General features: G+C 39.8%; 1 protein-coding gene and 1 long non-coding RNA gene across 2 annotated transcripts in view; one reads left to right on the forward strand and one right to left on the reverse strand.

The window, feature by feature from the left end:
- The window catches only part of LOC135199298 (uncharacterized), a 367,793-nt gene that overhangs the window by 18,579 nt on the left and 327,046 nt on the right, over positions 1-22,168 (forward strand). The window lies entirely within an intron of this gene.
- Positions 11,265-22,160, reverse strand: LOC135199176 (uncharacterized). The gene is made up of 4 exons (XR_010310950.1): positions 21,935-22,160; positions 21,434-21,521; positions 13,787-13,868; positions 11,265-13,481 (listed from the first exon to the last, which is right to left on the reverse strand). It is a non-coding gene; the product is annotated as an uncharacterized LOC135199176 (long non-coding RNA).

Raw genomic sequence — 22,168 nt, forward strand, 5'->3', positions numbered from 1 at the left:
GAGAGAGATGCTACACACACACACAAACACACACTTGTATACATAATATATACCATAGCTAAAAATATATACATCCTCTTTTCCCCCTCTCCTCCTTAAAAGAAAAAAAAAGTATTGTGATAAAAATCTAGCGAAGAACGCCGATGCCAGTAACAACGTCAGAGTATGTGGGTGGCTTGGCCTGCTCCGTGGACTGGGCCCCTTGTGGGCACTGCCCCGAATGTCGATTCGGTCAGAACGCCCCTGCTGGTGTGTGTGTGTGTGTGTGTGTGTTGTGTGTGCGTGCACTTGAGACCCAGTTCCATAGCTGTGCTTGTTAAAAAGAATACACTCAGAGATACATTATGTAAATTTCTGCTGCTGTTAATTCTCTTTTCATTCATAAAATAGTAATTTATGTCGACTGAAATATTGGCCATCACTGTAAGAACGAAACACTCTGTCAACTGACGTAAAACTGACTACATTTGATTAATAATAAATTATATTTTTTTACCTTTGAAGACAGAGCAAGAGATACGGAAAAAATGCAAACAAACATTACAAAAAAATATTATATATATATATATATATTATATAATATATATATTATATATATTATATATATATATATTTATATTATATTTGGTCCTATTTGATCACATCTAAAAAGCTATCTTATTTCTAAGAACTTGTAATATACGCTAGAATAAACTCTCAGCTTTCCAGTGGTACTCATTTAGTGACGATGAAAAACACAAGGGTAACATGAGAGAGCATTTTGTGTGGAGACGTTGAACGCGTCTCACTCTACTTCAGCTGTTCACCGAGGAGGAGGAGGAGGAGGAGGAGGAGGAGGAGGAGTCAGCGACCAAGACCTGAACGCCAACAATAGGTTCGGCCCGTCTGAACCCGAAACGATTAAGATAACGTCACATTGGTTATTCTTAAATGAACTTGAAGCGTTTTTAAAACGACAACAGAAGAAAAATCAGCTTGAGTCGATCAATGCTTGAAAATACTCTTTGCTCTCTCTCTCTCTCTCTCTCTCTCTCTCTCTCTCATACATAATGGGCGATATGGAACGTCTGAGAAGGAGTTTGTTCATGATGATTTCAATAAAGAATAGAAGAAGAAGAAGAAAATGACAATACACAGCAACTGACAAACGATGATAAAACCGAGCCGAAGCCCCTACCCCCCGCTTCTCTCTCTCTTTCTCTCTCTCTCCTCCATGCTCTTCCCCATCCCCCCAACCCCTCCAATCCTCCTCCTCCCCCAGCCACGACCCCCCAGAGAGCCCGAGAGAGAGGAGAGAAGAGAAAAAAGAGAAAGGAGAAAGAGAAGAAACAATAAAAGGGGAATAATGAATGCAATAAACGTACCATATTAATGTAGATTGAGAGAGAGAGAGGAGAGAGAGAGAGATTCCTCCCTCTGCCTGTGCTTGTCTGACGTCATCTCCCATGATCGTGTCTCCAAGCAAGCAGCCCGGTCCTCTTAAAACACCCCAATAAACAGTCTCGTTCTTCGCTAAACCGTCACCTGCCTCAATCAAGATATTAAGGGAAGATCTTGTGTTGTTCGTCAATGAACACAGAGCGACGTTATGGCGACAGAAAGAAAGAAGGAAAGAAGCGTCAATCAGCTGGAAGCACTCGCTGTGAAATGTCTCTTATAACGAGGTCTGTTTTGAACATTGCCTCTCGCCTTCTGTGACCTTGAAAATACGTGGCACTTTAGATGATGACATATCTCTCTCTCTCTCTCTCTCTCTCTCTCTCTCTCTCTCTCTCTGGCACATAAACAGTGATGTAGAACATGCCGAACCAGGGTGTTTTTGTTTGATATAACGATTTTACTAAGGAGAAGAAAGAAGAAAAGAAAGAATAAGAAGAAGAAGAAGAAGAAGAAGAAGAGAATAAGAAAATGCACTGACGGACAGCCGATGGTTACTCCGGGGGGAGTCCCATATCTCCTTCCCCCCATTCCTTGCCATCACCCCTCCCCCTCCCCCACCCCGCGCCCTCCCACTTCAACACAACGCTCCGAGAGCAGAGTTTGCTGCCAGATGCAAGAACGAGTTTTCCCTTTTGCTGGCCATGATAGTGACATTATGAGGGAAGAGGAGGTTCATTGATAATGACGACAAAGAAGATGGTGAAGACATCACAATATCAGCTCCTCCTCCTCCTCTTCCTCCCCCAGGATGAGGAGGAGGGGGAGGAGGAGGAGGAGAGAAAACGAGACTAAAAAGACTCACCTGGTAGGTGTCTGAGGCAGAAGCCATTGGTTTCTCTTCTTTCCAGTTCACCGGCGACACAAACTACTATTTTGTTTGTCTATTTGTTTATTTTCAATGTAATGTTCATGACAAGAACACTCGCACTTATTGAGATACCGACTGAGTCCTTCTATCTGGACTTCAGAACCAGAAGGGAGGGACTGTAGCGAATGACAGCCAAAATGTCGTACAGCACCACTTCCCTAGTTAGTACTTCAGGAGCGCTGCTAATAATACCAATAATTATTATCATTATTACCCCTAGACGCCGATGCTGCTCCTTGACTTCTTCTTCTTCATGAGTAAAGGAAAGAGACAAGATGGATATAAACCATCCTCAAACCTGCATCGAAATGTCTGTGGCAACAGAGTTCCTTAAGATCAGTCGTGTTCAAGTCATGTGCAGCAGTGGGGAATTTCCCGATGTCGCGCCACATCCTTTGTTCACGAGAGGAAGGAGACGGAAGGAGGAGAAGGAGAAGGAGAGAGAGAAGTGAAGAAAAGTCAAACAGAAGAAGAGAGACATTGTATACCAGAACAAGCAGATGTTTCCTCTGGGTTGTCTGTTGCTTCCTTCTGCTTCTTCAAAGGAAATGCATGTATGGCCTTCACACACACACACACACACACAGTAAATAGAAGCTCAAATAAAGAGAAAGAAAAAATAGAGACATTCTAAGAGTCTAAAAGAAAAGGTCTTCCCTGCAAACAATGACACAGACTTCAAAATAAATTGATTAAGAGAGAAAAATTTCCCAAGTCCGACTTTGACGTCCGTAACTGAGAGGGGAATCCCCCGACTGCCATGAGGCTCCCAACGGTGCCCCCCCACCCCCCCCCCCCACCCCCACCCACAACTGTTTTGGTCCGTTCTGCTGGGAAATCCAAACCCCGGGTCAATACGTGGAGGCATTCTCGAGTTATGGAAGCCTGAATTGTGTGAAAAAGGGAATGGACACTCCTGGGGATTCGGACCTCAGAGGAACTCTCTCTCTCTCTCTCTCTCTCTCTCTCTCTCTCTCTCAGACCAAGTAACAAAACAGCATAGTCATTGTCGTAATGAAGACGAATGATTGAGGAATTCAACTCCATAACCAAAGAAGGACTCAGCCTAGGAACCCGTGGGACGTCATCACCGCCATTCATCTCGATGAGTAATCGTAGTAAACAGAAGAGTTGCTAGTTTGTGTTTTTTATTGACACTTGACTCAAGCTGTCATTCATAAAGGTTTCTGTAGCATTTCTGACGCTATATTACCTTTGAGAAAGACGAGAAGTGAAAGTTAATGAAAAGAGAACGTGAAATCATGCGACTGAAAATGAATGAAAGACATAGAGAGTAGTCAGGTAAACACAACCACGTGACTGACCCTCTCCAGCCATCGCAGCCACAGGTAACACGTCCTCACCCGTCGGCCCCAACCGACCCAGTCACAGAATCACAGGGCACAGGCAGGCCACAGGGTGACAGGACAGGTGACAGTGACCACAAGTGCTCGGCTCCACTCCACCTTCCTTCTCCCTATAGATACGGAACTCGGTAACCACACACAGTCTCTCTCTCTCCTCTCTCTCTCTCTCTCTCTCTCTCTCTCTCTCTGAAGTGTTGCAAAGAGAAGCACTGGCCCTCCTGCCTTATCTTATATTTCAGGAATTGCAATATTTAGGGGTTGCTGAAAGAGCAAAAAGGAAAAAATATTATTTGTGGAAAATAAACAAAGACCCCTTTGTATTTAGTTGCAGTGAACACTAGGCCTACTTACTAACAAAATCTTCTTTCTCCATCCGTCGTCGAAATAAGTCACTTTAGAAGAATCATTTAGTAGTCTAATGCAATTCATTCACCAATGTCTTAATTATGTCTATAGCCACGTTCTGTGAGACAACGAGTCAATATTTTATATATATATTCTTAAACACCAGTGTTCAACATAACATAAGGCATATATAGAGGATGAAATATATATATATATATATATATATATATATATATATATATATATATATATATATATATATATATATGACTGGTAAAAATGTTCTGTAACAACAGAATTCCATCTAATAAAAAGGAGCCCATAAAAAACACCAAAATATAGAGAGAAAAGTACTATATTTCAGAGACTGCTGTCTCTCTCTTCAGGTATATGAATGAGAAAAGTTTACAGAAAAGGTGGTATTTATACCAAGAGATCCGTCCACAAGTATGCCAATTTAGGTCACCCCCGCTGATAATCTTCCATTAATCTTCTTAAGCGTTGGTTTGAATGAAAACCTTGTCGATGACATCTGAATCCACGCGCCTTTTGAGATGTTCATTACCTGCTTCTCTTTTATTAAGGCCGATTCTATCATTTGACTCTTGTACCGGCAGTTGCTGCTATAAATTACACGTGACATATTCCAGTTTATTCTATGGTTATGTTCATTTATATGGTTGAAAATAGCCGAGTTCTGTTGTCCATACCTAACTGACCGTTTGTGTTGTATTCAATCTCTGGGGAAGTGATTTACTGTAAATCCTATGTAAGATTGGTCACAGTCCTGGCATGGGATCTCATAGACCCCAGTGTCCTTGGGAGATGTCCTTTGTTGGACGTTAATCAGGGATTTGGCTAAGGTGTTTGGGTAAGTAAATGCAAAAGGGTTAGATTTCCCAAGGGTGTGGGTTACTCTTTATCGTCTCCAGGTGAGGAATTTTTATTTTATTGTTGGGTGTGTCTCTGGTCTTGTCTTTAGGGGGTCGGTAGAAAATTACGTTTGCTTTTTGAATTGCTTTCTCAATTATATGGTCAGGATACTTTAAAGACGAAAGTTGCTTGCGAATTAGTTCAAATTCTTTTTCCAGGAAATCTGGGGAACAAATTCGTAAGGCTCTTAAGAATAGGTTGCTAGCTACACATATCTTGATTAAGTAACGTCGTGAATAGCTCAAAGTACTGAAGATATGAAAGCTGAGAACGTTTGGTTTTCTGTAAAATTGGGTAAATTTTTGTATTCTGTCGTGTCTCTGATTATTAAAACATCAAGAAAAGGAATTTTGTTGTCTGTTTCCCATTCAACTTTAAATTTGATGCTGAGCACTAATGCGTTTAATTTTGAGAGGAATTCATTAAATTGCCCCACCTATTATCCCAAATGTTAGGATATCATCCACGTATCTCATCCACAGCATGTTTTTGGGTTTTATTGCATTTATTACTGTAGTTTCAAAGTATTCCATGTACAGATTGGCTAAAACAGGACTTAAAGGACTACCCATACTACACCCGAATTTTTGCTTGTAGAATGATTCCCCGAATGATGCACATAATTCAACTAACTTTATTATTTTGTCAAGCGCCAAGGGGAAATGATCTGAATAGGGGAGGGGGTAATTTTTTTCCTTAAAAACTGAAGAACGTCCTGTACTGGTACTTTTGTGAATAGGGAGTCTACGTCAAGGCTTAAAAGTTTTATGTTGTGAAGTGGTATATGTGCTTCTCTGATTATCCCCCTATTCAGATCATTTCCCATTGGTGCTTGACAAAATAATAAAGTTAGTTGAATTATGTGCATCTAATAACGTATTTTCATTCGGGGAATCATTCTACAAGCAAAATTCGGGTGTAGTATGGGTAGTCCTTTAAGTCCTATTTTAGCCAATCTGTACATGGAAAATACTTTGAAACTACAGTAATAAATGCAATAAAACCCAAATACATGCTGTGGATGAGAGACGTGGATGATATCCTAACATTTTTGGGATAATAGGTGGGGCAATTTTAATGAATTCATCTCAAAATTAAACGCATTAGTGCTCAGCATCAAATTTAAAGTTGAATGGGAAACAGACAACATAATTCCTTATCTTGATGTTTTAATAATCAGAGACACGTCAGAAACAAATTTACCATATACAGAAAACCAACGTTCTCACCTTTCATATATTCACTACTTTTAGCTATCACGACATTACTATCAAGATAGGTGTAGCTAGCAACCTATTCTTAAGAGCTTTATGAATTTGTTCCCCAGATTTCCTGGAAAAAGAATTTGAACTAATTCGCAAGCAACTTTTGTCTTTAAAGTATCCTGACCATATAATTAAGAAAGCAATTCACAAAGCAAACGTAATTTTCTACCGACCCCCTAAAGACAAGACCCAGAGGACACACCCACAATAAAATAAAAATTCCTCACCTGGAGACGATTAAGAGAGTAACCCACACCATTGGGAATCTAACCCTTTTGCATTTACCTACCCAAACACCTTAGCCAAATCCCTGATTAACGTCCAACAAAGGACATCTCCCAAGGACACTGGGGTCTATGAGATCCCATGCCAGGACTGTGACCAATCTTACATCGGATTTACAGGTAAATCACTTCCCAGAGATTAATACAACACAAATGGTCAGTTAGGTATGGACAACAGAACTCGGCTATTTTCAACCATATAAATGAACATAACCATAGAATAAACTGGAATTTGTCACATGTAATTTATAGCAGCAACTGCCGGTACAAGAGTCAAATGATGGAATCGGCCTTAATAAAAGAGAAGCAGGTAGTGAACATCTCAAAAGGCGCGTGGATTTCAGATGTCATCGACGAGGTTTTCATTCAACCAACGCTTAAGAAGATTAAAGGAAGATTATCAGCGGGGGTGACCTATTGGCTTACTTGTGGACGGATCTCTTGGTATAAATCCACCACCTTTTCTGTAAACTTTTCTCATTCATATACCTGAAGAGAGACAGCAGTCTCTGAAATATAGTACTTTTCTCTCTATATTTTGGTGTTTTTATGGGCTCCTTTTATTAGATGGAATTCTGTTGTTACAGAACATTTTTACCAGTCATATATATATATATATATATATATATATATATATATATATATATATATATATATATATATATATATCACATATATATATATATATATATATATATATCATATATATATTATATATACATATATATATATACATACGTATAAATGTGTGTGTGGATATATATATATATATATATATATATATATATATACATATATATATATACATACGTATATAAATGTGTGTGTATATATATATATATATATATATATATATATATATATCATCTTGCATAGTCTAGTATAGAGTAGGTCTATGATCCGTCAAAGCAGAATAGGCCCTTAATTAAACCTTCAGTTCTGTAGCCAAGTAAGAGTTCAATCTTCCATTCTTGTTGGGAACAAAATATTTTATTTATACAATGAAAATTGAAACATCATTGAAATATATTCAACGAATAAGTTTATTTATTTAATTATTTATTCATGTATTTATCTCTCTATTTACGTGTTTACTTACTTATTTATAATTAGGGATAATGGACAGAGATAAATTTATAACTAGTCAGGGACCAGAAAAACTTTTTTTAAATTTTTTTTACAGAGATGTTCGTCGATATTAGAAAATACACCTGCTCTCTTTCTCTCTGAATAGCAGTGGAGTTCCTCAGATTGCTAAAGTCGATAATTTATTAATAATGTTTACACATTTGATGGGTTCGTATTCAAGATTTACGTAATGTACTGAATTTCTACTGGTCGGAAACTGAATATGAGCTGTTGTTTTGCATCAAGAGTGGCTCATATGAAAGCAAAATTGCATTATATTGCAACTGGGTCCTAGCACACTCTCCCTTGAGCTGGATAACAGGCAATATTTCAAGTCTAATCATGAACAGGCTTGCAAAATTACAATTTGTATATTACAGCCATTGCAAATGTTTCCAAAACTAAAGGAGAGAGAGTTTGACAATTTGCCTTCTTGCAGCGCTCTGCTTCCCCGACCAACCCTCTGTTAAAAGGCCTCTGTCAGCCTTGTCTAAGAGCCAGAGTCGTCAATGGCAATATTTTACTTTGTACGTTGTCTGTGAAGTTATTATTCAAGCTATGGCGCTCATTCCGGTGTCGATGTTGAGCGGAATACATGTGCCTTATTCTGGTATATTCAATAGCAGCATATAAACAAAATGCATATTGTCAGGACGAGTTAAAGTCGCCACAAAAATAAGAAGCAGTCGGAACATCTGGGGCTTCAGATCCTCGACCAGTGTTTGCAACCTGACTAATTCCGTTATGCGACAAATCATGTAGTCAACATTTTTGTTCTGTGAAGTTACTATTCCCCGATAAACCACAATATACCCAATTGCTTTCTTTTCCGTCTGGAATGATCTCAAAAGACGAGCAGCATCACAAACCCACTGCAAAATGTAATCTTAGCCAAAAGAGGTCAACAGAATCTTGCAACTCCAAAGTGGGAGAGGACTAAGCTCTCTGTATCTCCCAGACGTTTCATTCTACGTCGTGGCCTTTACATTATTATTATTATTAATATTAATTATTATTATTATTATTGTTATTATTATTATTATTATTATTATTATTATTATTATTATTATTATTATTATTATTATTATTAGTAGTAGTATAGTAGTAGTAGTAGTATTAGTAGTATTCTCATGTGACATAACTCAAACAGAAAAACAACAAAAATTGGTATATTTGGTAGGCAATCTCCTACTCTCTGCCTACCAACAAACCTGAAAATTCCTTTAACATTTATAGATTATCTGATAAACGTTAAAACAGCCATCCAAACTCCAATTACTGACACTGCAAGGTTGAAATAATCTGCTATATATCTCATGTAGCTTTCACGAATGCAATATATTCCTTGAAACATCTGATAGCTACTCATTTTCATTGGTCCTTTTCAAAATAAGAAAAGGGCAAAGCTCACACGAGAGGAGACCAAATTCAAATTCAAATAGTTTATTGACATAAAAATGCATCAAATGGAATGCATAAGCTTGTTTATATATGCAGCCCCTTCCAAATAAGACAAAAATCGATTTATCATATTGGTTACTTATTCCAAAACAACTTGGGAAACTTTTGAACTATCTTTTTCAGTTACATTGTTATTCATAAGGAAACAAACCATTTCAGATACACTAGTTATTGTTCTACCTCTAAATTCTAGAAGCTCAAAACACTCCAACATATAATGCTCTAAAGTGTGAGAGAATGCCTCGCCACACAATCTACAAGGTTTGCCATTGTCATCAACATATTGCCAACAATAATTATAACCTAGCCTTAGTCTCATAATAAAGGTATCAAGTTTAGATGAAGCCTTGCCATAAGTTATCCGGGCGTTTTCACTCACATAAAGGTCACTAGTGCATCATACTAGCACTACCTTCTTCTAAAATTCTAACTGCATTTTCTGCTTCCCACACATTTTGTTTTTGTTTTATTCCTTTTCTAATTCTACTAAGGCTCATAACAACTCTCAGTATCAACCGCTGGTCTTTGTGTTGCCTGTTTGGCTAAGTTGTTTATCAGCAACTTCTTTCAGTGGAATACCAATATAAGAAGGGTTCCAATAACATTTAATAAAAAAGTCCCTTCTCTTTAAGATCACAAATCAACATCTTGCAGTGAATAACAATATCATTATTAGTAGGAGTTTTACTGTTCAGAGCAAATAATGCACTCTGAGAGTCAACGAAAACAAATATATTTTTACTTTTACATGCCACCACTTAAATTTAATCCCTCGAGGATGGAATGCAACTCAGCTGCCGTAGAGGAAGCATTATCCTCAATCCTCTTAGAAATCACTTCATCAACACTATACTCTGTTTTTTTCCATCTGTCCATCCGCCTGTGGTGTTTTCGCATGGTAACACTGCGTCCCGGGCTTTAAATAGTTACGCTATGTGTAAGTTTTAGGTAAATAAAAGGATATCTGCGTGACCATTTGCAACTGAAAGTGTTTTTAATATTTACTGTATGCGAATTACACCGTTAATATTCGAAATAGGATATTATTTAAAGCCCGGGACGCAGTGTTACCATGCGCAAACACCTCAGGCGGATGGACAGATGGAAAAAAACAGAGTATAGTCATTGTCATAATACTCCCTAATATTAAATGACCCCACAGCTAACTTTATTATCATTGACTGAACCATCACAATACATATGAATGAAGTTACATTTGGACAAAGAATTTATTTTACCAAGAAAGCATTGTCTTAATTCCAACAAGTTATATTCACTTTTCTTATAACCCATTTTAGTTATACAAATATCTAATCTTCTGCATTGCCATGGTTTAGGAACAATTGGGTTTTCTATTTTGACACAGTAAAATATTGGTCATCCCTGACCAATATTCTGTACAGTTTCCTAAAATGAGCAGACATAGTATCAACACCAATTTTCAACATTTTTTCTCCTCTCCTTCTTATGCTTCTGACAACAGCAACGGAAACTATTTCATAAATAATTCTATCAATGATGCTAGGAAGGTTCAACTCTAACCTCAGGATCTCAATACGTGTACTCATTGGGCATCCTAGTATAATATGCACAGCTTGATTTTGAATAATTTCCAATTTATACAGCTCTTTCTCAGAGTAACATATCAATACAGGTGCTGCATAGTCAATAATCGAGCGAACAGTACTAATTAATGTACATCATCCTTAAACCGGTATACCAGCACCATTGCCTCGATTGGCCAATACTTGCAAAGGTTTCAGTCTTGACATACAAATATTTTTCACATAATTAAGCTCATCCAAACTTTTATAGAAACCAATATACATGCCAAGATACTTATATGTAGTACACAGGCATAAGTATACATATGTACACAATGTACTATAAACTGTTCTGCTGCATCAAATTAGCAAGACCCAGAGAGAGAGATTTTGTACTATTTCTGTGAACTATAAATTTCCTTAGGACAAAAATCTTGCAGAAACCATAATAACCAAGGGACTTCTTCTTCTTCAGTCATTTAAAATGGACCACCTCATTACACGGAGTTAAATGATGTCCTGCCTCTTGTGTTTACAAACCTATTTGAAATGGGTAGAAATCAAGTACTACTATAAAATAAAAGCATTGTTTTAAACATCAAACCTGTGATGACAATAAAACACTTGACTGCAGCTTCCCAAGCTTTACTCAACTTAAACCATTACTACAGTCTGAAACAAATACAAATTCCTTCCTTAAAATCTAGTACAGTATATTTACAATGACAACAGTAAATGAGAATATCCCTTCACCAATGCTAGTAATCCTTACCCTATAATATTACTAATAATTACCTGACAGATATGTAGGTATGGCGTATTGACCACCATTGTCTCAGAGTCCCGTATGTAAACAAAGTGAGAAGATAATGCTTCTTGATGGGACAACACTTGTATCAAACTTGGGTTACAAAACAGAGAAGGAGAAGGCAGGAGCAAAACATAGTACATCCTTAAATAATAATATACCACAAAACCAATTACTAAAAACAATTCTGTAGTCATGTCAAGTCAGTGTACTGTTTAAATTATAAAAAATAAACATTTTAAACCAATACTTTATGAAGAATTAGAGAACCATAAGATATCATTCAGTAGGAATCAGGGTACTGTACTTCTGTATATTCAAAAAAGAAATATTCCATAATACAAGATGCTAAATTCAATTTAAAGATAGTACCTCTCTATCTCTCTCTCAAATGTACACTTTCCAAACTGCTATATAGCAATTATCTATACCAAATAGTAAGAACACGACCATGCAAAGAAGCCTAACCACAATGATTGAATCTGCAATATCTATAAATTAATGATGCAAAGAACTGAACATAAAGGGAGAATGACCTAACCTCACATAATATAGTACTGGATATCAACTACAAACAGCTACGTACTACATATAGCTAACTGTTAAAAGTTCGGTAGATGGACATGACTGTAACGGATAACAGATGTTTATCATAACTTAATCCACTAACACAAATGCCTACACATCTATCAGCCACTTGTATCAGCATTTTCAACAATCACTTGTACCAGTATCCTTAGCAAAACACTTGTACCTGCAAACTTCATGGGCCCCTTGTACTGGTAAATCTAACAATTCAAACAAGCACTGGCACTTGTATATTTAGCCATCACTTGTACCTGCAAATTTAACAAGCACTTGCATTTGAAACCTTATGAATCACTTGCACAGTGCCTTCAGATTTAACAATGAAACTTTTACCTGTACACTCTTATACACATAAACATCTAAGGATAATTTATGACTCTCTTCAAGCCAATTTCCAGCACATTCAAATATTTTCGATTGATTTTCTTTGCACAATATACATAATGGCTTTTCGTCCTGCTTGGATAAACTTGTCTTCTGAACTGATAGCAATAGTACATCTTTCTCATAAGCTATATATATAGACAGGATTTGGTTTGAGCACAGGACTAATAACTAGCATTACTGAATGTTGTCACAAAACATTACACAAGTGTCAAAGTGTCATAATCAAGTCAAAAGAAAAAGTTGTTGCTCGCGTAAGGAAGGAGTAGTATCCTTGAAGGAGCAGCAGCTGACTGATGTGATAGTAAGAAGATAGTAACAGGCATGACAGCAGCAGGATGTTCTTCGCAATTTTTTGGAAGAATGGGTAAATACTATCGATTGTGAAATAGTTGAATGAAACTACAAAGGCCATCTATCACTCGCAATGTTACATGATTATAACCTTAACCTGAGATACTAAAGATGTTGTTATGAAATATATACACTTCTTGTTAGCCAAAACAAAACCAGGGGTCTTGGAGAAAGTGTCATGACTATGAAAGAGATACAGAATTCTACACATAGTATTTTACCAAATATTTTTATAGTATATGCACTGAGTTGGGCATGAAGCACTTCTGGATAGAGGATGATAGGATACCATTTTTAGAGAAGAAAGATACTACTACAATGGAGTATACATGAACTAATTATTAAAGATCTGTATGACTGGACTGACCGAGTAGAAAACAATGAGTGGTCAATTATAAACCACCCAACCAGTGAAGGCCTTGTCACTAGAGTGTGGGATATAGTGATAGCAAAAGAAAAATCATGGATGTTTTAACTGGGAGATGATCAATCACCTGCCTCAAGTTTTGCTCTAGGGAACGACACTGACAACCCCACTGCTGTTACTAATATCGTCATTCAGTGAAGGGACAGAAGAGTGGTATGTACTGTCCAATATCCTTTTCAATCCTCCGTGCTGAGTCTGCTCATCCAATCAGAAGATGGACGTTAATATGCATATCTTGACAATTCAAACTTGTTCTTGAGTCCTACGTAACTCTGTATGGTAAACCTGTGCAGGAGGAAGAACAGAAAAGGTAAGTCAGAGTCAATTTACTCATGACTCAGGTAAATTCTACGCAGACTGTTAGATTCTGTCTTGCTAAATAATAAAGTAGTATTAATTTGCACTATCATAAAGATTCCAAGTTTACTAATCGCTAGAGATACCTGACCATATTTCCTCATATTCAATAGCTTTATTCATCTACTTCTATGAAGAGAATTTAGTGCAAGTCATCACTGCAAAAACTATTCAATTACTACAATATTCCTGCCAATATCAAAGAGATAAATGGCATAGAAAAAAAACCATACCTCCAAAAATGCTGTAGATGTAATCATATCCAAAGAGCTGCACATATAGTACTTTTATTGTGGCAGGAACTGTTCGAATATCCTGAAAGAAAGAATGAAAAGAATTCAATTTGAAAATGATGAGATGATAATTGTGATCCCCTAGAGTAACAATAATCGATCATTACCTCATAAATGCAGTCTTTTGCCATGCTGGTGAATTTGCCAGGCGAGAGAGAATGCCTGACATGCAATATTTCTCTCTTACCCTCCGTTTGAAATTGTTTTACTCACTCACTGAGTTATGTGACAATGTTACAAATAATCATAAAAATGTTAGAACATGTTATTGTCATGATACAATAAGTTTTATACATACTTACCTGGCAGATATATACTTAGCTATAGACTCCGTCGTCCCCGATAGAAATTCGAATTTCGCGGCACACTCTACAGGTAGGTCAGGTGATCTACCGCCCCACTGCTGTGTGGCGGGAATAGGAACCATTCCCGTTTTCTAAGTCAGATTTTCTCTTCCACCTGTCTCCTGAGGGGAGGCTGGGTGGGCCATTTAATCGTATATATCTGCCAGGTAAGTATGTATAAAACTTTATTGTATCATGAAAATAACATTTTTATACATTCAACTTACCTGTCAGATATATACTTAGCTGATTGGCACCTTTGGCGGAGGGACAGCTAATTTTACTGAATAGACAGGAAACACATACGTTGTAGGTAATAAAAATAAAAAACCTTGGTTCCTACTGTGTTAGCGAAAGACTTCATGGCTACTGCCATAGGAGCCTGCATCGCTTCAAGAGCCTCAGCAAGGTAGTGACCTCATGCTAAGAGTTCTTGATGGTCTGTCAAAGGGGTCTTATCCACTTACTCGACAGAATCTTAGGATCTTTGTCAATGGGTTTCCTATCCACTTACATGACAAAACACCTTGCCTAATGGCATTATCATAGAGCACGACACTGATCCCGATCACCTGATCCTATCATCGGGTTTAGTACTACGATTGAAAGGAGGTGCATCCCGAACATCCTTTCAAGCACCCAAAAAAACTCAACACCAATAGTGTTACAAATAATCATTAAAGAAAAAAAACAAAAATAAAATTTATTTAAGGATCAGCATCCGCTCCATGTCCCAGCATAGTATCTGCTGATACATACGGTCCAAGAGAAAAAAATTTTCGTATGTTACTTTAACATCCTTTAAATAATGGGATGCAAATACTGAATTACATCTCCAATAAGTTGCTGCTAAAATGTCTCTCATTGACATATTCTTAGTAAAAGATAGGGAAGTTGCAACTGCAGGCGGACTTCGTGGAGCTTTTACCCTAAGCAACTTCAAGGAGTTCTCTTGGCAATCCCTGTGAGCTTCTGTTATCACATTCCTGACAAAGAACGCCAGTGTGTTCTTTGACATAGGTCTCTTGGGGTTTTCTTACTGAACACCAGAGACTCTGGCGACATCCCTGAAGCTGTGTCTTCTTTTTTAGATAGAACTTCAGGGTCCTGACTGGGCAAAGAGACTGCTCCAACTCTCTACCTACCAGGGGAGAGAGTCCCTTGACCTCGAAACTTCTAGGCCCAAGGTTTAGAAAGGTTCTCATTTTTTGCTAGGAATAGATGTTGAAAAGAAACCACAGCAGAGTCTTTTTTAAAAGCCACCGAAAGTCCAAAGCATGCAATTCACTGACCCTCTTGCAGTTACGGGGGCTAACAGGAATATACATTTTCTTGTAAGATCTCTGAACGAGATTTTATCTGGAGGTTCGAACCTGTCAGAAGTCAAGAACTTGAGGACTACATCCAGGTTCCAACTCGGGGAAGAGAGATCTCAATTTGGAAGTCTCGAAAGACCTAATGAGATCATGAAGATCTTTATTATTTTCTAATTTTCAGGCCTCTGTTTCTAAAAACAGCTTGAGAGCATGCTCTTATATCCCTTGATAGTAGATACAGCCAACTTCGACTCTTCTCTTAAGAAGAGAAGAAAATCGGCAATTTCGGTCACAGAGGTATTGGAAGAGGACAGCTTCTTCGACCTACACCATCTACGGAAAACTTCCCACTTCGATTGGTAGACCCGCAAGGTAGAGGACTGCGGGCTCTAGTGATTGCACTTGCAGCTTTCTTTAGAAAAGCCTCTCGCTCTGACCAGTCTTTCGATAGTCGAAAGGCAGTCAGGGAGAGACTTTGGATGTTTTTGTGAAAACCTCTCGAAGTGGGGTTGTCTGAGCAGATCTGTCCTTTCTGGAAGAGATATGGGGAAGTCCACTGTCCATTCCAGTAACCGCTGTGAACCAGTTTCGGGAAGGCCAGGAAGGGAAGCAATTAGAGTCAGTTTTGTCCCTTCGATGCAACAAACTTTCTTAGCACTTCCCCCAGCAACTTGAATGGGGAAAGGCGTAGGCGTCTATGCCTGACCAGTCCATAAGGAGAGCATCGATCGCTATGGCTCTGGGATCTTCTTCTATAGAGCAGAAGTTGTTTGCCCCATCTTCCTGGAGAGGAACATGGCGGAAACAGGTCGATCTGAGGTTTTCCCCAGAGGGACCAAAGCTCTTTGCAGACTTCTGAGTAGAGCATCCACTCTGTCGGAAGTACTTGGTCCTTCCTGCTCAATCTGTCTGCTCTTAGATTTTTTTACTCCCTGAACAAATCTTGTCCGGAGTATTATGCCGTTCCTCCGTCCAGGTCAATAGATCTCTTGCGATCTCGTATAGTGAGAAAGAGTGAGTGCCCCCCCAGATTTCGGACGTAAGCCAGAGCAGTGGTATTGTCCGAGTTGACTTGGACTACCACTCCTCTGACTTCTGCTTCGAAGTACTCCAGGGCTAGATGAATGGCCAGGATTCCTTCGCATTGATGTGCAGTGCCACCTGTTCCTTCGTCCAGTACCTGCCACTTCTTTTGGACACAAGTGTTCTCCCCAACCTGTTTTCCGAGGCATCGGAAAACAACACTAGGAGAGGGTTCCGAATCAAGAGGGACACTCCCTCGTTTTCTCTTCTTAAGGGGGTTAACCACCACTTCAGGTGTGACTTTATCTCCTGCTGAATAGGAACGAGTCTGACAAATCTCCTGTCTTCTGACTCCACATTCGTCTGAGATAGAACTGCAGAGGTCTGAGGTTCAATCTCCCTAGGGAAAACGAACTGCTCTAACGAGGAAAGGGTGCCCAACAGACTGAGCCATTCCTCGCCGAGCTCCGTTCCTTCCCTAAGAAGTTCGAGACTTTTTCTAAGCCTCGAGCAATTCTTCTTCTTGCGATGGAAAAACCCGAAAAACCCCGAGAATCCATCTGTATCCCCAGATAGACTATGTTCTGTCTGGGGATCAATTGTGATTTCTCAAGGTTTACGAGTAGTCCCAGTGACTTTGTCAGTTCTAATGTCGTCTCAGGTCCTTCAAGCACTGATGTTCCGATTTTGCTCTTATGAGCCAATCGTCTAGATAAAGAGATATACTTATCCCTTTCAGATGTAGCCATTTCGCAACATTCCTCATTAGGCTCGTGAAAACTTGAGGAGCTGTAGATAGGCCGAAGCACAGGGCCCTCCCTGAATTGGAATACGCTGTCCTGCATCATGAATCGAAGATACTTCTTCGATGAGGGATGCAGGGGAACATGAAAGTAAGCATCCTGTAGATCCAGGGAGACCATCCAATCTCCGGGACGAAGAGCGCAAGAACTGACTTGGACGTTTCCATAGAGAACTTTGTGTTCTCTACGAATTGGTTCAATGCGCTCACATCCAGAACCGGTCTCCACCCTCCCGAGGATTTCGGAACCAGAAAAAGACGGTTGTAGAATCCTCAGGAATGCGGATCCCGGACCAATTCGATGGCCTCCTTTTGCAACATCTGTTCTATCAAGGTGTAAAAGTGCTTCTCTCATGGCAGGGTCCCTGTACTTGGCCTGTACTTTGTTTACTACTGAAAGGGACCAGCTGTCTGCCTCTCTCAGTGCCCATGCTTCCGAAAATTTCAGAAGTCTGGCTCCTACCGGTGCTTGAAGGACTGGAATATCACTTGGCTTTCTTGATAGTCCTGAATGCAGACCTACCTCTTTTTGGTATTCCTCTCTTCTTAGAGGAGGGTCTAGAAGAGGAACTCCCTCGAAAGGGCTGTTGAGGGTACATGTCTCTCTCTTCATAGTAGGAATGGAGGTCCTCGCTTTCTTTGTGGATTGGGCCAAAAGATCTTTTGTGGCCTTTTCAGTCAAAGAATGGGAAATGTCCCTTACTAATTGTGAAGGGAACAGTTTGATGCGAGAGAGGCACATAAAGCAGGGACGACCTCTGGATAGGAGTGACTGCTTTCGTTAGAAAAAAAACTGAACTAAACAAAGTCCTTTTCTTCAAGATTCCAGTTCCGAAGAGAGAAGCCACTTCTCCTGATCCGTCCTGGACTGCTTTGTCCATACAGGACAGGACACTATTAAGGACTTCTGGGCTCAGAAACTCCGTCTCCTGAGTTTTCTTGGCCAACACCCCAAGGGACCAGTCTAAGAAGTTAAAAACTTCTAAGACATGGAACAATCCCTTGAGGAGATGGTCCATTTCTGAAGTCCCCCATGTGATCTTAGCTGATGACAAGGCTTGTCTCCTCGAAGCGTCAACAAGATTTGAAAAATCTGCTTCGGCAGAGGTCGGGAGAGCAAGACCCAGTGATTCTCCCGTCTCATACCAGATGCCTCTCTTTCCTGCAAGTTTGGAAGGAGGGCAGGCAAAGACGGTTCTCCCCGCTCCTCCTTGGATTTAAACCAACTTCCGACAAACCGAAGCGCCTTCTTCATAGAAATGGTCGGTTTCATCTTTATGAAAGAGGACGATTTTGAGACCTTAGTGCTGGTAAACAAAGATCTAGGAGAAGGTGGAGCAGTAGGGCTTAACGAGTCTCCAAACTCTTGAAGTAAGAGGGCTGCTAACGTCTTATAATCCGATAAGCCTGCAGCCGTATGATCTTTCGAATGCGACACATCTTCCAATTCTTGTTCAATCTCCGAAGAGGATTGTTTCCTCTCGATAGGAGATGAGTCCCTCGCAACATCTACCCCACTCTTGCAAGAGCTACGGCCGCCTGTGACAACTTGCGTCCTTACAAGAGATAGGCTGACCCTGCAACAAGACTCTCTCCTTCTCCTGGCAAGAGCGATGGCCGCCTGTGCGACATCTCTCTCTCCTGTCAGAAGAAGGATGTCCTCTCATATCACTCTTAACGGAAAAAGCTCTATCCTAACAGGGCTACGGCCGCCTGTGTGACATCTAGAGTCCTTGCCAGGGTAAAGGCTGATCCACTCAAAGCTAGAAGAATCCTCCTGGTTCAAGTGTCGTTTGAAGTAGATCGTATATTCTGGCGCCTGGCTGGCGCCTGGCTGGCGCTTCTGGCGCTTCTGGCTCTTCTGGCGCATCTGGCTTTTCTGGCGCATCTGGCGCATCTGGCGCCTTGCGCCAGGCTGGCGCTTTTGGCGCATTGCGCCAGGTTGGCTTTTCTGGCGCTTTTGGCGCATTCTTTCTACTTCCTGTCCGAGGAGTAGAATACGCGATTTTTGTGCCAGAGACGTCTTTTCTTCCTGTCGATCTTTTTATCGGAAGGAAAGAGTCCTTTCTTTCTGGGAGTCTCCTTCGTAAGAACTCCTACTAAAGAGGAGATCTGCTCCTGTACTTTTAGTAGAATTTTAGCCGCAGCATTCTCTTCTTCCTTTTCCGATGTAGGTGAAGGAAGGTCTAGAGGGGGAAGGAGACTTCAAGTTGAGAGTTGGAATATACTTGCATTTTTTTGCCTTCGCAAGCCGATCCTTCAGGGAAAAACTCCGGACTTGAATCCAAGTTGGAGCTTTCCAACTTCTTTTTAAGAGGCGTGAAAGTTCGTCAGAACTCCAGCCCTTTCTTTGTGGTGAAGAATCCTATAGCGATCCTTGGCAGTTCAGGACGTCACAGAATCTGCCGAGGGGAGCGCCTGATCGGTGGGGATTCTCCATAACTCCGTAAGGCTTTTGACATTCCTTCTCCTCTGGGCCTGTGAGCTTGGAAGCGGTCTAGGCCTGGGAGCGAGATGAAGCCGATCAGACGCACCCTCCACTGCACTGGGTACACTTACGTCACTATCACTGCGCTTACCTTGTAAAGTTTGCATTTGACGGTCCATCCTTTCAAGTGCAGCCTTAAGATCTGCAGTTTCCGTTGCTGAGTTTTGCAGTCTTAGTAGTACAAGAGGAAGATAAATACAGGTTTAGGGTTAGGTGTTATATCAATTGGCTCATTAGAACGAGACCTACTTACGCTTCTGGAGGAAGCCTTCCTAGCCCTATCCATTTCCAATTTTCTTAATAGGAATTTAAATTCTTCCACTCTTCCTCATTCAAACCTACACTTCATTACAGGTGTTAGATACAGAGCATTCATTCTGTCTACACCCCTTACAAACTTTGTGAGGGTTCTACCGAAGCTTTCGGTAGCCTCACCATACATCCCTCATTCACACACTGTCCTTCTAACCGAAAAGCTAGAGTCCGACATTATGAAAAAAAATCCAAAATCAAGTCCAAATAACAGTCCACGAAAGAGTATGCCCAACCAAAGATCCATACGTCACCAAAAAGACCGGCTTAGAAGATCAATAGCGATGAAGAACACGAAATCAAATCAGGAGGAACAACAACAATGTTGATGTCCCGGCCAATAGAAGAAAATCTGACTTAGAAAACAGGAATGGTTCCTATTCCCGCCACCCAGCGGCGGGGCGGTAGATCACCTGACCTACCTGTAGAGTGTGCCGCGAAATTCGAATTTCTATCGGGGACGACGGAGTCTATAGCTAAGTATATATCTGACAGGGAAGTTTGAATGTATAAAATTTAGGTTTTTCACAAGTGAAAAACCTAAAGTTCTAACATTGACATTTTCGTTTGAGAAAACCCTAATAGTTTTACAAGTGCTAATTAATTTTGTCTAGATTTTACCTGCAGCATTGGTAGCACTGACAGTTAAAAGTGGTAAATCTGCGAGGATATAGTTCGGGCTAGTCAGTGACCAGGGCTGATTCAGGTGTTCAGGGAGTGTATTGCAATATTAAGATTTATGGCAAAACCTTCCCCAGGAGAGGGAGGTCCAAGTAGCATCTACCAGGCAATTGTCCGATTGCCTAAAGAAGCAACAGGAATGAGATTGAAAGTTATGTAGTACTACCTTTGAATATTTTGACTCTCTGTCTCTCTCCCTCTCCAAGCATATTTTCTTTACCTAGAAAAATTCATTCCAACCAGTCAGTCAAAAGCAAAAAAGGGTTAAAAGATAGGAAACCAAACATGAAAAATTGAAACAGCAAACGGCAGCCCAAACACAAAAACAATCCTCTCAGTCACCTACGTATATCATTGTCTGAGCCGTTGCCAAACTGCTGAACATGGAAAGGTGTGATATACAATGACCATGAATCTTCTGATAAGGGGAAATTGTTTACATACTTATTGAAAATGATACATAAAAAGGCTTTTGAATAATTATATTCTCATTAAATTTATTGGAAATATTGAGGGCCTCATATTATGGTAAGATGTGCAATTATGGTAATTATGGTGACAGAAAAATATATGAAAAACCAAAAATATGCAAACACATAAAACAGTTTGAATCATTATTACCTCTGCTAGCAAAGAAGAACAGAGCCATGTCTGAAACCATCTGGAGATCCTGGTGTGCTGCACTCAACTGGGCCCCATTTCTGAAATCCTACAAGGAAAAGTGGCATTGAAATGAAATCCACCAAACAAACATATTATCAAAGCAAGGATACTAACTAGTGACACCTCAAATACACAAACCAATAAAGTTATGGCCACAAATGCCTTATTTCCCTCAGCCTGAATGTCCAATTAGGACAGTCAAAACTGACTGGTGCGCCTTTAACCGAAACTTGGCGCCACAAATTGCCGAGACCGGAACCCCCTCCCCCCCATTACCAGGGACTACCTGTATCATTATCATTATCATTCAGAAGAAGTAACAGAAGAGAATGGGAGCTACAGACAGAGAAGATCATTAAATAGAAAAAAAGATAAACTAAAAAATTAATAAATAAAAATGTAAGTAAAATATTAAAATCCAGTTCTGATTCGGCACGAAAAAAATTAGATGTCTCTTACCATCTAGCATTAACTAGCCGTATAATGACAGTCGTATAAAATTTGAAACTTTAAGCTGCTCTGTCCAGAAGTGAAACCCATAAACCTGAAAAGCAAGATATGTTGTTAGTACACTGTTAGCTAAATCACACTTGAGCCCTACCACTGAACTGCTGTGTTGGGGTCTTGGACCAACCAACCTACTACTTAAGGAGGAAGAACTTTGTTAGCAAGTGATAACGGAAGTAAAATCGT

This window comes from Macrobrachium nipponense, chromosome 25 (assembly GCF_015104395.2).
Source record: "Macrobrachium nipponense isolate FS-2020 chromosome 25, ASM1510439v2, whole genome shotgun sequence".
In the NCBI taxonomy this organism is placed as follows: domain Eukaryota; kingdom Metazoa; phylum Arthropoda; class Malacostraca; order Decapoda; family Palaemonidae; genus Macrobrachium; species Macrobrachium nipponense.